The sequence below is a fragment of the Ceratotherium simum genome, chromosome 13, assembly GCF_057802395.1.
Source record: "Ceratotherium simum simum isolate JZ-2026a chromosome 13, ASM5780239v1, whole genome shotgun sequence".
Taxonomy (NCBI): domain Eukaryota; kingdom Metazoa; phylum Chordata; class Mammalia; order Perissodactyla; family Rhinocerotidae; genus Ceratotherium; species Ceratotherium simum.
In genome coordinates, this window is record NC_141912.1 from 31,043,914 (window position 1) to 31,058,708 (window position 14,795).

General features: G+C 37.3%; 1 protein-coding gene across 1 annotated transcript in view; it reads right to left on the reverse strand.

The window, feature by feature from the left end:
* LOC147915642 (uncharacterized) overlaps nucleotides 1–14,795 on the reverse strand; it is a 110,112-nt gene that overhangs the window by 94,062 nt on the left and 1,255 nt on the right. The gene's annotated exons all lie outside the window — the stretch shown is intronic.

Consider the following 14,795-nt stretch of genomic DNA (forward strand, 5'->3'; position numbering starts at 1 on the left):
AAGAAATATCAGACTCAATTAGGAAAAGCAACATAAGGATTATAGGTATTCCAGAGGGAGAAGAGGGGGAGAAAGGAGCAGAGAGCTTGTTTAAAGAAATAATAGCTGAGAACTTCCCAAACCTAGGAAAGAAACTGGACTTACAAGTACAGGAAACCAATAGAACTCCTAATTACATTAGGGCAAAAAGACCTTCTCAAAGGCATATAATATTAAAACTGGCCTCAGTCAATAACAAAGAAACAATATTAAGGGCAGCAAGGCAGAAGAAAATAACCTACAAAGGAACTCCTATGAGGCACACAGCAGATTTCTCAGCAGAAACCTTACAGGCTAGGAGAGAATGGAATGACATATTCAAAATACTGAAAGACAAAAACTTTCAGCCAAGAATACTCTATCCAGCAAAACTATCCTTTAGATAGCATGGAGAAATAAAAGCTTTCCCAGATAAACAAAAGCTGAGGGAGTTCATTGCCACTAGACTTTCCTCAAAAAAATGATGAACGAAGCCCTCCTACCCGTAACAAAAAGGCAAAGGTTTACAAAACCTTGAGCGAGGAGATAAATAGAATCAGAAAATTGCAGCTCTATATCAGAATAGCTCACTAAACAATTACAAACATAAAAGACAAAGGGAAGGAAAGCATCAAAAATAACTATAAACACTTCAATTTAGTCACAAACTCACAACACAAAAAAGAACAATTTGTGATAACAATATCTCAGAGGGGGAAGAGGAAAGGGATGGAACATGCATAGACTAATGGAGATAAGAGGCTATCAGAAAATGGACTATCTCATCATGAGATCTTTTATACAAACCTCATGGTAACCACTAAACAAAAAATCAGAGCAGAGCCACAAATCATAAATAAAGAGAAAACTGTGAAAACCATCACAGAAAACCACCAAACTGAAATGGCAGTCAGAAATACGAGGGAAAAGAAACAATGGAAATATAGAACAACCGGAAAACAAGAGACAAAATGGCACTACTAAGCCCTCATATATCAATAATCACTCCAAATGTAAATGGATGGAATTCTGCAACCAAAAGAGTGGCTGGATGGATTAAAAAACAAGACCCAACAATATGCTGCCTCCAGGAAACACATCTCAGCTTTAAAGACAAACACAGGTTCAGAGTGAAAGGACGGAAGACGATACTCAAAGCAAATGGCAAACAAAAGAAAGTAGGTGTTGCCACACTTATATCAGACAAAGCAGACTTCAAGATAAAAAAGACAAGGAGAGACACAGAGGGGCAGTATATAATAAAAGGGACATTCCACACCAAGAAGATATAACATTTATGAAAATATATGCACCTAACACACCAATATATACAGTGGAGCATCAATGTATATAAAGAAACTATTAAGAGACCTGAAGGGAGAAATTGACAGCAACACAATAATGGTGGGGGACCTCAACACCCCGTTTACATCAATGGATAGATCATCCAGACAGAAAGTCAACAAGGAAACAGTGGCCTTAAACAAAATACTAGATCAGATGGAATAACGAGATATATGTAGAACATTCCATCCAAAAACAGTAGAATACACAATCTTCTCAAGTGCACATGGAACAGTCTCAAAGATAGGCCATATGTTGGGAAACAAGGCAAGCCTCAATAAACATATGAGGACTGAAATCATATCAAGTATCTTTGCTGACCATGGGCTATAAACTAGAAATCAAGAACAAGAAAAAAGCTGGGAAAGTAACAAACATGTGGAGACTAAACAACATGCTACTGAACAACCACTGGACCAATGAAGAAATCAAAGGAGAATTAAAAAAAAAACCTGGAAACAAATGAAAATGAAAACACAACATATCAACTCTTATGGGATGCAGCAAAAGGGGTCCTAAGAGGGAAATTGATAGCAACACACGCCTACCTCAAAAAAACAAGAAAAATTTCAAACACTCTAACAGTGTACCTAAAGGAACTAGAAAAAGAAGAAACAAAGCCTAAAATCAGTAAAAGGAAGGAAACAATAAAAACCAGAGTGGAAACAAATGAAATAGAGACTCAAAAAACAATAAGGGGCCAGCCGGGTGGCATAGTGGTTAAGTTCGCGTGCTCCGCTTCAGTGGCCCAGGGTTTGTGGGTTTGGATCCCGGGCGTGGACCTATGAGGCACTCATCAAGCCACGCTGAGGCGGGTTCCACATACAAAATAGAGGAGGTTTGGCACAGATGTTAGCTCAGGGCCAATCTTCCTCACCAAAAAAAAGAAAGAAAGAAAGAAAAAAGAATCATTGAAACTAAGAGGTGGTTCTTTGAAACGATAAACAAAATTGACAAACCTTTAGCTAGACTCACCAAGAAAAAAAGAGAGACGGCTAAAATAAATAAAATCAGAAATGAAAGAGGAGAAATTACAATGGACACCTCAGAAATAGAAAAGATTATAAGAGAATAATACGAAAAGCTATATGCCAGAAAATTGGATGATAAACAATGTTACATAAAAAAAAAAAAGACTTATATACATACAACGGAATACTACTCAGCTATAACAAAAGACAAAATCATCCCATTTGCAACAACATAGATGGACTTTGAGGATATTATGTTAAGCAAAATAAGCCAGACAGAGGAAGAAACACCAGATGATTTCACTCATACGTGGAAGATAAACAAACACATGGATAAAGGGAACAGATTAGTGGTTACCAGAGGGGAAGGGGGTTAGGTGGGTAAAAGTGGTAACGGGACACATATATATGGTGACGGATAAAAATTAGACTACTGGTGCTGAGTACGATGCAGTCTATACAAAAACTGATAAACAACAATGTACACCTGAAATTACACAATGTTATAAACCATCATGACCTCAATAAAATAACTGAAAAAATAAAATGAGAGGAGGAAGATGCACTCTTGTTTACCTCGTCTTCCATTCTGTTGCCTGGTACATAGATGTTACAGCTAGAGCTTTAGCACCACCCTGAGCCATAACAATGAGGTGCACACTCTAGGGATCACAGAACGTAAGCTGAAGGAAACTGGGTCCCAGATGACTTTGATGAACTGTCAAACAGACCCTGGAGGGCCTACCTCCAAACATTTTTTTACTTAGGAAATAAATTCCTCATTTGTTTAAGCCACTGTTACCTTTTATTTATAATATACAGCCAAACCTAATCTAACTGAGGTAACCACACCCCATGTGCCTCCTCATTCAACACATTTCCTCCTATACACCTCTTCTTCACACTGTATCCTTCACATGAAAGGGCTCCATCCCTCTCTAATAATCCAATCAAGTCTAAGACTGCCTTTTCTCTACAAAGTTAACACTACCATCTCTTCTTAATACACACTGCTCCTTTATAACATGTTCCAAGAGCACGCAACAATCCTTGAAGAATAAGAAGGTGAGGAGACTTTTTTCTATCAGCTATCAAGACTTACAATAAAGTTACAGTAATTAAGACAGAGTAATATTGGCACAGAAACAGATGCAGGTAAATATGGATAAGTAATTGCTGACAATTATGACACTGCAGAGCAGTTGGGAAAAGGTCACTCCTTTCAATAGTCCTGAATCAACTGACTGTTCATATGGGAAAACAAAGTAACCTGATCTCTATCTAAAACCATACTCTCTCAAATGCATCCCAGGTGGATAGTAGATATAGTGTAAAACTCAAAACAGTAAAGCTAATAGAAGATAATAAGCAAATATCTTCATGACCTAAAGCTAGAGAAAAGACTTCTTAAACAGGAAATAAAAAGCATTAACCATAAAGAAAAATATTGATAAGTTGGATTACATTACAATTCATACCTTTCGTACATCAAAAGACATCAAGACAGTAAAAATGCAAGCCATAGAGTGGGAAAAGATATCTGGCACTTACATAAACGACAAAAGGCTTATATCCAGACTATATAAAGAACACCTCCATCAAAAATCTCCTAACAGGGGCCAGCCCCATGCTGTAGCGGTTAAGTGCACGCGCTCCACTGCTGGTGGCCCAGGCTCAGATCCCAGGCGCGCACCGACACACCACATGTCAGGCCACGCTGTGGCAGCACCCCACATAAAGTGGAGGAAGATCAGCACGGATGTTAGCTCAGGGCCAGTCTTCCTCAGCAAAAAGAGGAGGATTGGTATGGATGTTAGCTCAGGGCTAATCTTCCTCACACACACACAAAAAAAAACTCCCAACAAAGCGAAACAAGGCATGTTTACATAAATTTAAAAAGATTGAAATCATAACAAGCATCTTTTCAGACCATGAAGTTAGAAATCAACTACAAGGAAAAAACTGGGAAAGTGACAAAGCTCTGGAGACTCAACAACACACTACTAAACAACCAATGGATCATTGATGAAATTAAAGGAGAAATTTCCCATACCTGGAGACAAATGAAAATGAAAATACACTGTACCAACTCATATGGGATTCAGCAAAAGCGGTCCTGGGTGGGAAACTCATAGCAATACAGGCCCACCTTAACAAACAAGAAAAAGCCCAAATAAGCAACCTCAAACTACGTCTAACAGAATTAGAAAAAGAAGAACAAACAAAGCCTAAAGTTAGCAGAAGGAGGGAAATAATAAAAATCAGAGCAGAAATAAATGAAATGGAAATCAAGAAAACAGTAGAAAGGATCAATGAAACAAAGAGCTGGTTCTTTGAGAAAGGAAACAAAATTGACAAACCCTTAGCCAGACTCACCAAGAAAAAAAGAGAGAAGCCTCAAATAAATAAAATTAGAAATGAAAAAGGAGAAATTACAATAGATACCACAGAAAGACAAAAGATTATAAGAGAATACTATGAAAAACTATATGCCAACAAATTGGACAATCCAGAAGAAATGGATAAATTCCTAGACTCATACAACCTCCCAAAACTGAATCAAGAAGAGAGAACCTGAATAGACCAATCACAAGTAAAGAGATTGAAACAGTAATCAAACACTTCCCAAAAAATAGAAGTCCACGACCAGTGGCTTCTCTGGAGAATTTTATCAAACATTCAAAGAAGATTTAATACCTATCCTTCTCAAACTATTCCAAAAAATAGAGGAAGGTGAACACTTCCCAACACATTCTACGAGGCCAACATCACCCTGATACCAAAGCCAGGCAAAGACAATACTGAGAAGGAAAACTACTGACCAATATCCCTGATGAACACGGATGCAAAAATCCTCAACAAAATATTGGCAAACCAAATACAGCAATACATTAAAAAGATCATACAGCATGATCAAGTGGGATTTATACCAGGGACACAGGGATGTTTCAACATCTGCAAATCAATCAGTGTGATACACCACATTAATAAAATGAGGAGTAAAAACCATATGATCATCTCAATAGATACAGAGAAGGCTTTTGACAAGATCCAACACCCATTTATGATAAAAACTCTCAATAAAATGGGTACAGAAGGAAAGTACCTTAACATAATAAAGGCCATATATGACAAACCCACAGCCCACATCATACTCAACAGGGAAAAACCAAAGGCCATCCCTCTGAAAACAGGGACAGAACAAGGGTGCCCACTCTCGCCACTCTTATTCAACACAGTACAGGAGGTTCTGGCCAGAGAAATTAGGCAAGAAAAAGGAATAAAAGAAATCCAAATAGGAAACGAAGAAGTGAAACTCTCACTGTTTGCAGATGACATGATGTTATATATAGAAAATCCTAAAGAAGCTATTGGAAAACTATTAGAAATAATCAACAACTACAGCCAAGTTGCAGGGTATAAAATCAACATACAAAAATCAGTTGCATTTCTATATACCAACAACGAACTAACAGAAGGAGAACTCAAGAAGACAATCCCATTTACAATTGCAACAAAAAGAATAACATATCTAGGAGTAAATTTAACCAAGGAAGTGAAAGACCTATACAATGAAAGCTATAAGACATTATTGAGTGAAATCAATGATGACATAAAGAAATGGAAAAATATTCCACGAACTTGGAAGAATAAACATAGTTAAAATGTCCATACTACCTAAAGCAATCTACAGATTCAATGCAATCCCAATCAGAATCCCAAGGACATTCTTCACAGAAATAGAACAAAGAATACTAACATTCATATGGGGCAACAAAAGACCCCGTATAGCTAAAGCAATCCTGAAAAAGAAGATCAAGGCTGGAGGTGTCACAATCCTTGACTTCAAAACATACTACAAAGCCATAGTAATTAAAACAGCACAGTACTGGTACAAAAACAGACACATAGATCAATGTAACAGAATTGCAAGTCCAGAAATAAAACCTCATATCTATGGGCAGCTAATCTTTGACAAAAGAGCTAAGGACACACAGTGGAGAAAGGAAAGTCTCTTCAATAAATGGTGCTGGGAAAACTAGACAGCCACGTGCAAAAGAATGAAAGTAGACCATCTTCTTTCACCATACACAAAAATTAACTCAAAATGGATCAAAGACCTGAAGGTGAGACCTGAAACTATAAAACTCCTGGAGGAAAATATAGGTAGTACACTACTCGTCATCAGCCATAAAGGGATCTTTTTGAATTCCATGTCTACTCAGACAAGGGAAACAAAAGAAAAAATAAACAAGTGGGACTTCATCAGATTAAAGAGCTTCTACAAGGCAAATGAAACCAGGATCAAAATGAATAGGGAACCCAGCAGCCGAGAAAAAATATTTGCAAACCGTATATCTGATAAGGGATTAATCCCATAATATATAAAGAACTCACAGAACTGAATAACAAAAAATCAAACAACCCGAACAAAAAATGGGCAGAGGAAATGAACAGACACTTCTCCAAAGAAGATACACAGATTGCTAATAGGCACATGAAAAGATGCTCAACATCACTAATCATCAGGGAAATGCAAATCAAAACCACACTAAGATATCATCTTACACCTGTTAGAATGGCTATAATCACCAAGACAAAAAGCAACAAATGCTGGAGAGGCTGTGGAGAAAGGGGAACCCTAATCCACTGCTGGTGAGAATGCAAACTGGTGCAGCCTCTATGGAAAACAGTATGCAGATTCCTCAAAAAGTTAAAAATAGAAATACCTTATGATCCACCTATCTCACTACTGGATATCTACCCAATGAACCTGAAATCAACAATCCAAAGAGGCTTATGCACCCCTATGTTCATCGCAGCATTATTCACTACAGCCAAGACATGGAAGCAACCCAAGTGTCCCTCGACTGATGATCGGATAAAGAAGATGCTGTCTATATACACCATGGAATACTACTCAGCCATAAAAAAAGACAAAATCGTCCCATTTGCAACAACATGGATGGACCTGGAGGGTATTATGTTAAGTGAAATAAGTCAGAAAGAGAAAGACAAACACTGCATGATTTCACTCATATGTGGAAGATAAACAAAGACATGGACAGATAGAACTGTCTGGTGATTACCAGGGTCGGCGGGGGTGGAGGGTGGGCACAAGGGGTGGAGGGATGTACTTATATGGTGACTGATAAACAATAATGTACAACAAAAATTTCACAAAAAAAAAAAAAAAATCTCCCAACACAGAAATGCCCAGCACCAGATGGCTTCACTGGTGAATTTTACCAAACATTTACAGAAGAATTAATGTCAATCCTTCTCAAACTCTTCCAAAAAACTGAAGAGAGGGAACACTCCGAAACTCATTTTATGAGGCCAGCATTATCCTGATACAAAAGCCAGAAAAGGACACTACAAGAAAAGAAACCTACAGGCCAATATCCCTGATGAATATAGATGCAAAAATCCTCAATAAAATACTGGCAAACTGAATTCAGCAGCACATTAAAAGTATCATTCACCATGATCAAAAGGGATTTATCCTTGGGATACAAGGATGGTTCAACATAGGCAAATCAATAAATGTGATACATCACACATTAATAGAATTAAAGATCTTACCATCATCTCAATAGACGCAGAAAAAGCATTTAACAAAATTCAACATCCATTCATGATAAAAACTCTTAACAAATTAGGTATAGAGGGAATCTACCTCAACATAATAAAGGCTACATTTGACAAGCCCACAGCTTACATCATACTCAATGGTGGAAAGCTAAAAGCTTTCCCTCTGTAAGATCAGGAAGAAGACAACAATGGTAACTCTCACCACTCCTATTCAACATAGTACTGGAAGTCCTAGCCAGAGCAATTAGGCAAGAAAAAGAAATAAAAGGCATTTATTAGAAGTAAAATTCTCTCTATTTGCGGATAATATGGTTTTATATACGGAAAATCCTAGAGACACCACCAAAAAACTGTTACATCTAATCAACAAATTCAGTAAAGTTGCAAGATACAAAATTAGCATACAAAAATCAGTCATGTTTTTATACACTAGCAATGAATTATCTGGAAAAAATAAAGAAAATGATTCCATTTACAATAGTATCAAAAACAATAAAATACTTAGAAATAAACTTAACCAAGGAGGTAAAAGATCTCTACATTGAAAACTACAAGACACTGATGCAAGAAATGGAAGACGACACAAATAAACGGAAACGTACCCTATGTTCATGGATTATAAGAATTAATATTGTTAAAATGTCCATACTACCCAAAGCCATCTATATATTCAATGCAATCCCTATCAAGACTGCAATGGCATTTTTTACATAAGTAGAAAAAACAATCCCAAAATGTATACAAAACCACAAAAGACCCTGAAAAGCCAAGCAATCTTGAAAAAGAAGAATAAAATGGGAGGCATCACACTTCCTGATTTCAAGCTATATTATAAAGCTATAGTAGGGCCGGCTCCGTGGCTTAGCGGTTAAGTGCGCACGCTCTGATGCTGGCGGCCCGGGTTCGGATCCCGGGAGCGCCCCGAGGCACCACTTCTCCGTCCAACGTGAGGCCGAGTCCCACGTACAGCAACTAGAAGGATGTGAACCTATGACATACAACTATCTACTGGGGCTTTGGGGGGAAAAAACTGAATAAATAAAATCTTTAAAGCTATAGTAAATCAGAACAGTATGGGACTGACATAAAAACAAACACATAGACCAATGGAACAGAATCCAGAGCCCAGAAATAAACCTAGGCATAGATGGTAAACTAATATTTGACAAAGGAGCCAAGAATACTCAATGGAAAAAAGACAAGTTTCTTCAATAAATGATGCTTGGAAAACTGGATATTCATATGTAAAAGAATGAAACTAGACCCCTATCTTACATCACTCACAAAAATCAACTCAAAATGGATTAAAGACTTAAATGTAAGACCAGAAACCATAAAACTCCTAGAAGAAAATATAGGAAAAAAGCTCCTTGACATGGGTCTTGGCAATGATTTTTTTGGATTTGACACCCAAAGCAAAGTCAACAAAAGCAAAAACAAAAAAGTGGGACTACATCAAACTAAAAAGCTTCTGCACAGCAAATGAAACCATCAGCAAAATGAAAAGACAACCTACGGAATGGGAAAAAATAATTGTAAATCATCTATCCGGTAAGGGGTTAATATCCAAAATATATAAAGAACTCATACAACTCAATAGCAAAAAAACAAATAATCCAATTTAAAAATGGACAAAGGACTTGAATAGACATTTTTCCAAAGAAGATATATGGATGACCAACAGGTACATGAAAAGGTGCTCAACATCACTAATCATTAGGGAAACACAAATCAAAACTACAATGACATATCATGTCACACCTGTTAGAATGGCTATCATCAAAAAGACAAGAAATAACAAAGGCTAGCAAGGATGTGGAAAAAAGGGAACCCTTGTACACTATCCGTGGGATTGTAAATTGGTACAGCCACTATGGAAAACAGTATGAAGGTTCCTCAAAAAATTAAAAATATAACTACCATATGATCCAATAATTCCACCTCCAGGAAAATAACTGAAGGAAACAAAAACACTATGTCGAAGAGATAACTGTACCCCCATGTTCACTGCAGCATTATTCACAACAGCCAAGACATGGAAACAACCTAAGTGTCCAGTGACGGACGAATGGATAAAGAAGTTACGGTATAATATACAATGGAATATTATTCAGCCATAAAAAAGAAGGAAATCCTGCCATTTGTGACAATATGGATGGACATTGAGGTCATTACACTAAGTGAAATAAGTCAGAGAAAGACAAATACTGTATGATCGCACATACGTGGAATCTTAAAAACAAGAAAACAAACTCAGAGAAAAAACAAGAAAACAAACTCAGAGAAAAAGAGATCAGATTTGTGGTTACCAGAGGCAGGGGGTGGGGAGTTGGGAACTGGATGAAGGTGGTCAAAATGTACAGACGTCAAGTTGTAAGATAAATAAGTACTGGGGATTTAATGTACAACATGATGGCTATATTTAACACTGCTGTATGGTATATTCAAAGTTGAAAGTAAATCCTAAGAGTTCTCATCACAAGGAAAAAAACATTTTTTTCTTTTTTAATATCTATATGAGATGATGGATGTTAACTAAAGAAGTAGTAATCATTTCATAATATATGTAAGTCACGCCATTATGCTGTACACCTTCAACTTATACAGTGCTGTATGTCAATTATATCTCAATAAAACTGGAAAAAAAAAGAACTCCATAAGAAAAACGCCAACAACTCAATAGATAAAAATGGGCAGAACAGACGTTTCAAAAAACAAGAATATCAAATGGCCCATAAATACAGAAAAAGGCATTCAATCTCATTTGTAATCATGGAAAATAAAAACTAAAAAGTGACACCACCACAATACTCAGTAAAAATGGCTAAAATTCAAAAGTCCAAAAATATTGAGTGTTGATGAGAATGTGAAGCAATGGGGAGTCTGCACTGATGGTGGGGCTTCTGTGAACTGATAAAACCTCTCTGGGAAGTGGTGTGGAATTATCTACTAAAGTTGAACATATATTTAACCAGTGATCTAGCAATTTCACTACTAGAATTATTCACAACTGTGAGCACACACATGTAAATACACACATGAACACTCACAGCAGCCAAAAATTGGCAAAGTCCAGAGTCCATCAACAACAGGATGAATCAATTATGGCAGGTTCATAAAATGGAATACTGCACACCAGTGAAAACAAATGAACTACAGCTACACGCAACAACAGGTGAATAAAAGACGTAACATTAGCAAAAGAAACCTGACATACAAAGGCATTCAATATGCGACTCTTTTTACATTAACATAGAAAAACAGGCAAAACTAAACTATATAGTATCTAGGGACACATACTTAGGTGGTGGTGAAGCTACAAAGAAAAGCATGGACAAAAATACCGTAGAGGTCAGGGCGGCTGTATGAGAGGGAGGGGGTAATGATGAAGAGGTGGCACAGGGGAGGGGGATTTCTGAATGGCTGGCAATGTTCTATTTCTTGAGCTGGATGGTGGTTCCATGGTGATTTTTCACAGAAATATCACTGTGCCACATTTTTTAGCTTTACGACTTTTCTGAATGTGTCAATTTCACAATTTAAAAAGGTATATCTGTATCTGTGTACCTACCTACCTATCTAGTTTTAAAGTAATTAGGGGAAACAATTATTCTTCATTCTCATGGCTTCCTTGAGATTTCCCCCAAATCACTCCCCCCTCCCTGACCCCTGGCCTTTTGAGGACTGATGTAACCAGCAGTTTTTAGAGCAGAGCTGAGCATGCTTGGCCCAGCTCCTTGCCCTTTTCGTCTTCAAATCTTAACACAGAGGGGATGATTTCTCATCTGCTCCCAGCCATATGGAAACTTAGCTGGCAAGTTCTGATGGCGGGGGAGGGGGCAGCCTCAAGTGTTGGGTGGCAAGCTCAAATCAAGGGAGAGTAAGCAAATCAACTAGCTATTTCTGAGCTATTCCCTCCAATTAGTTTCATAAAGCTAATAAAGGTGGTATTTTAGTCTCTGTCTGACTCTTGTATCTCTCTTGTTCTGAAACTGGCAGGGAGAAAAGAAAATGTTATTTATTGTGCCCCTAAAATCACAAGAACAAATAAATGATCTTTTTCCCTAGCACAAGAGATAAGTTCACTATTTTCCTTTCTTTACCACTGACAACCAGGGAGTAACCTCCTACATATGGTAGAAGTCAACTTTTAATTAAAAAGCAACAAAACATGTAATGAGGACCTATACTATTTATATTTGGAATCATAAATGATACTACTAAGATTACTTTTTTTAAAGTTAGTGACTTACAATCTTAATGAGTTAATTAAAAACTTACATAGGTCAGGGGGTAGAGGGAAGCAAAAGAACAATTCAGAATATAACAAGGTACTAAAATCCCATGCTCAAAGGCAATCTATAATGGCAGAAGTTCCAGAATGAGAGAGGCCAGAAAATCCACACAATCAATAGCAGTGTAACGCTGGGCAGGAAAGCCAAAGGCCTTGCTAGCTGAGACTTGGTCTGCTTTCCTTGGTAAAGCTGTAACACCCACCAGTAAATTTTTTAAATATGAAACTTTCAGCAGTGGCTCCACAGGCTATCTTGTAATATGCTGATGTGGGTATAAATAGGTACACTTTTATGGGAAGGAAACTGGAGGTCTCCATTCAAATTTTAAATTTTCATGCCTTTTGACCCAGCAGCCCAACTTCCAGGAATTTGTCCTACTAATACACGGCATGACAATCTAAAAATATATGTGCAAATATATCAAATTATTATGTTGTACATCTAAAATTAATACATTTATATGTCAATTATATCTCAATAAAACTGGGGAAAAAAGATACATGTCCAAGAATGTTCACTATAGCCTTTATTTAATAAGACTTGGAAAGAACCCAAATACTCGTAATAAAATGGTTGAATAAATTATATATCTTCACAATGAAGTAATAATACAGACTTGAAAAAGAGTGAGGTAGCTCTATGTTACTGAACTGGGAAGATAAAAGCCAGTATAAAGTATAATAAGCAAATTGAAGACTGTTTCTATATGTTTGAAATGTTTCATAATGAAAAAAAATGGTGAGAGAAAATTAGATGTTTTGCCTTTTCTTAAGAATCTCGGAAGTCTGGACAGTTGAACCCTCTCCCTACCCATCCTACCATATCTGACCTCAACCAATTTTCCACCTGCACTGCTAATATATCTATTTCCTCTATATGACTCAGTGGTTTCAAGATATCTTTTATTCTCCTTTCCAGATACAAAAACAATATTAAAAACATATATTAAAAAAAATCTTTAATTATCCTGTATCTCATTACTGTAATTCATTTTTGTACACTCCTGTGTTGGAAATCTCTTGGTATAAATCAACATTACAACTCAGCGTTATTCCACCTCTCTGGAACTACAATCCTTTTTAATTTTAAACGAAGAATACACTTCCTTGTTCAAAGAATGTACTTCTACCCTAGTACATAAATCTCAGTCCACAAAGTTTCACAGATCATAATAAATTTGTGTTAAGAGCTCAGATTTCCTTTATTATTATTTTGTGTTATTATATAGACAGATGGAAATAAGAGATCATATCATTGTGTTCACCCTCTTTCCCAATTGTTCTCTCTTGGAAAATACCATGTACCTCATTATTGTTCTATGTCAGAGGTCAGCAAACTATGGTCTGCTACCTGTGTTTGTATGGCCCGCAAGCTAGGAATGGTTTTTACATTTTTAAATGATTGGGGGTAAAATCAAAATAATAATAATATTTCATGACGTGAAGAATTTATATGAAATTCAAATTTCAGTGTCCATAAATAAAGTTTTATTGGAATACAGCAACGCTCACTCATTTAGTATTGTCAAACGCTGTTTTCACACTACAAAGAGTGTGGGCTACAAAGCTGAAAATATGTCCTATCTGGCTCTTTCCAGATAGGTTTGCCAATCCCTGTTCTACGTCATACTACATGTCCTTCATAATTTTATAGTTTTACCTAGACATTTTCCCCCCTTTCCTTCCATATTCAGCATAAAATCTTCTTAATAACCTATTAGTCTCCAGGCAAACACATTCTTCATAATCCTTGGAAACGCACTTCCTCCTGGGAATTTCCTTAGTCTAACCACATCCCTGCTCACCTACAGAAAGCCAGAATGGAGGGCTAGCAACACCTTAAAAATTACAAATGAACAGATCAAAACCAGAACCAAACCTCACAAACACCACTCTCCCTCTAAAGCAAGGCTAAAGAGGCTGACCGCCCAGTTAGTGGCCTTCAAACTACCCTACCTTAGAACTGAGGCATTGTGTGAACTAGTACAAGTACTGCTGCTAAAATGCCTAATGGCCAAAAAGCAATGAGGGGGAAAAAGTTAATAAATGTAGTTTTCTCAAGTTTAATCCTCTTTAAATCATGGGCTCCGGAAAAACGTGAACGAAAAACAAAGGAACAGTAAAGAACAAGTAGACAAATTGTATTTAGATGTGTAATCCTAAATATTTATACCTTGCACATTTGATATTTTCTGCAAGTAAATAGTTTCTGGCTCCCAGAATGAGAGGTTAAATACTGCACAGTGTTCGTAAACAGCATCACAACTTAAAAACATGTTGGGCCATTGGGCCATTTCCTCTCGGAGGGTACACCAAAATCTGTTCATCTCTTTCAGCCGACATTCTGCACGCCAAGGGTAGGGGCAGAGAGGGCAGGGCAAGCTGCCTTTCCTACTAGTAGCGTCATACACTCTCCTCCTCAGCCCCATCACACCTCCACCCAGCACTAGCTCCTCCCCAGCTCCATCATCTCTACTCAGCACCTCCTCCCCAGGCTCATCACACCTCTCTCAGCGACTTTCCCAGCCTCATCACCTCACCCTCTTCCTCCAACGTCACAGGGCTGCGAAGCT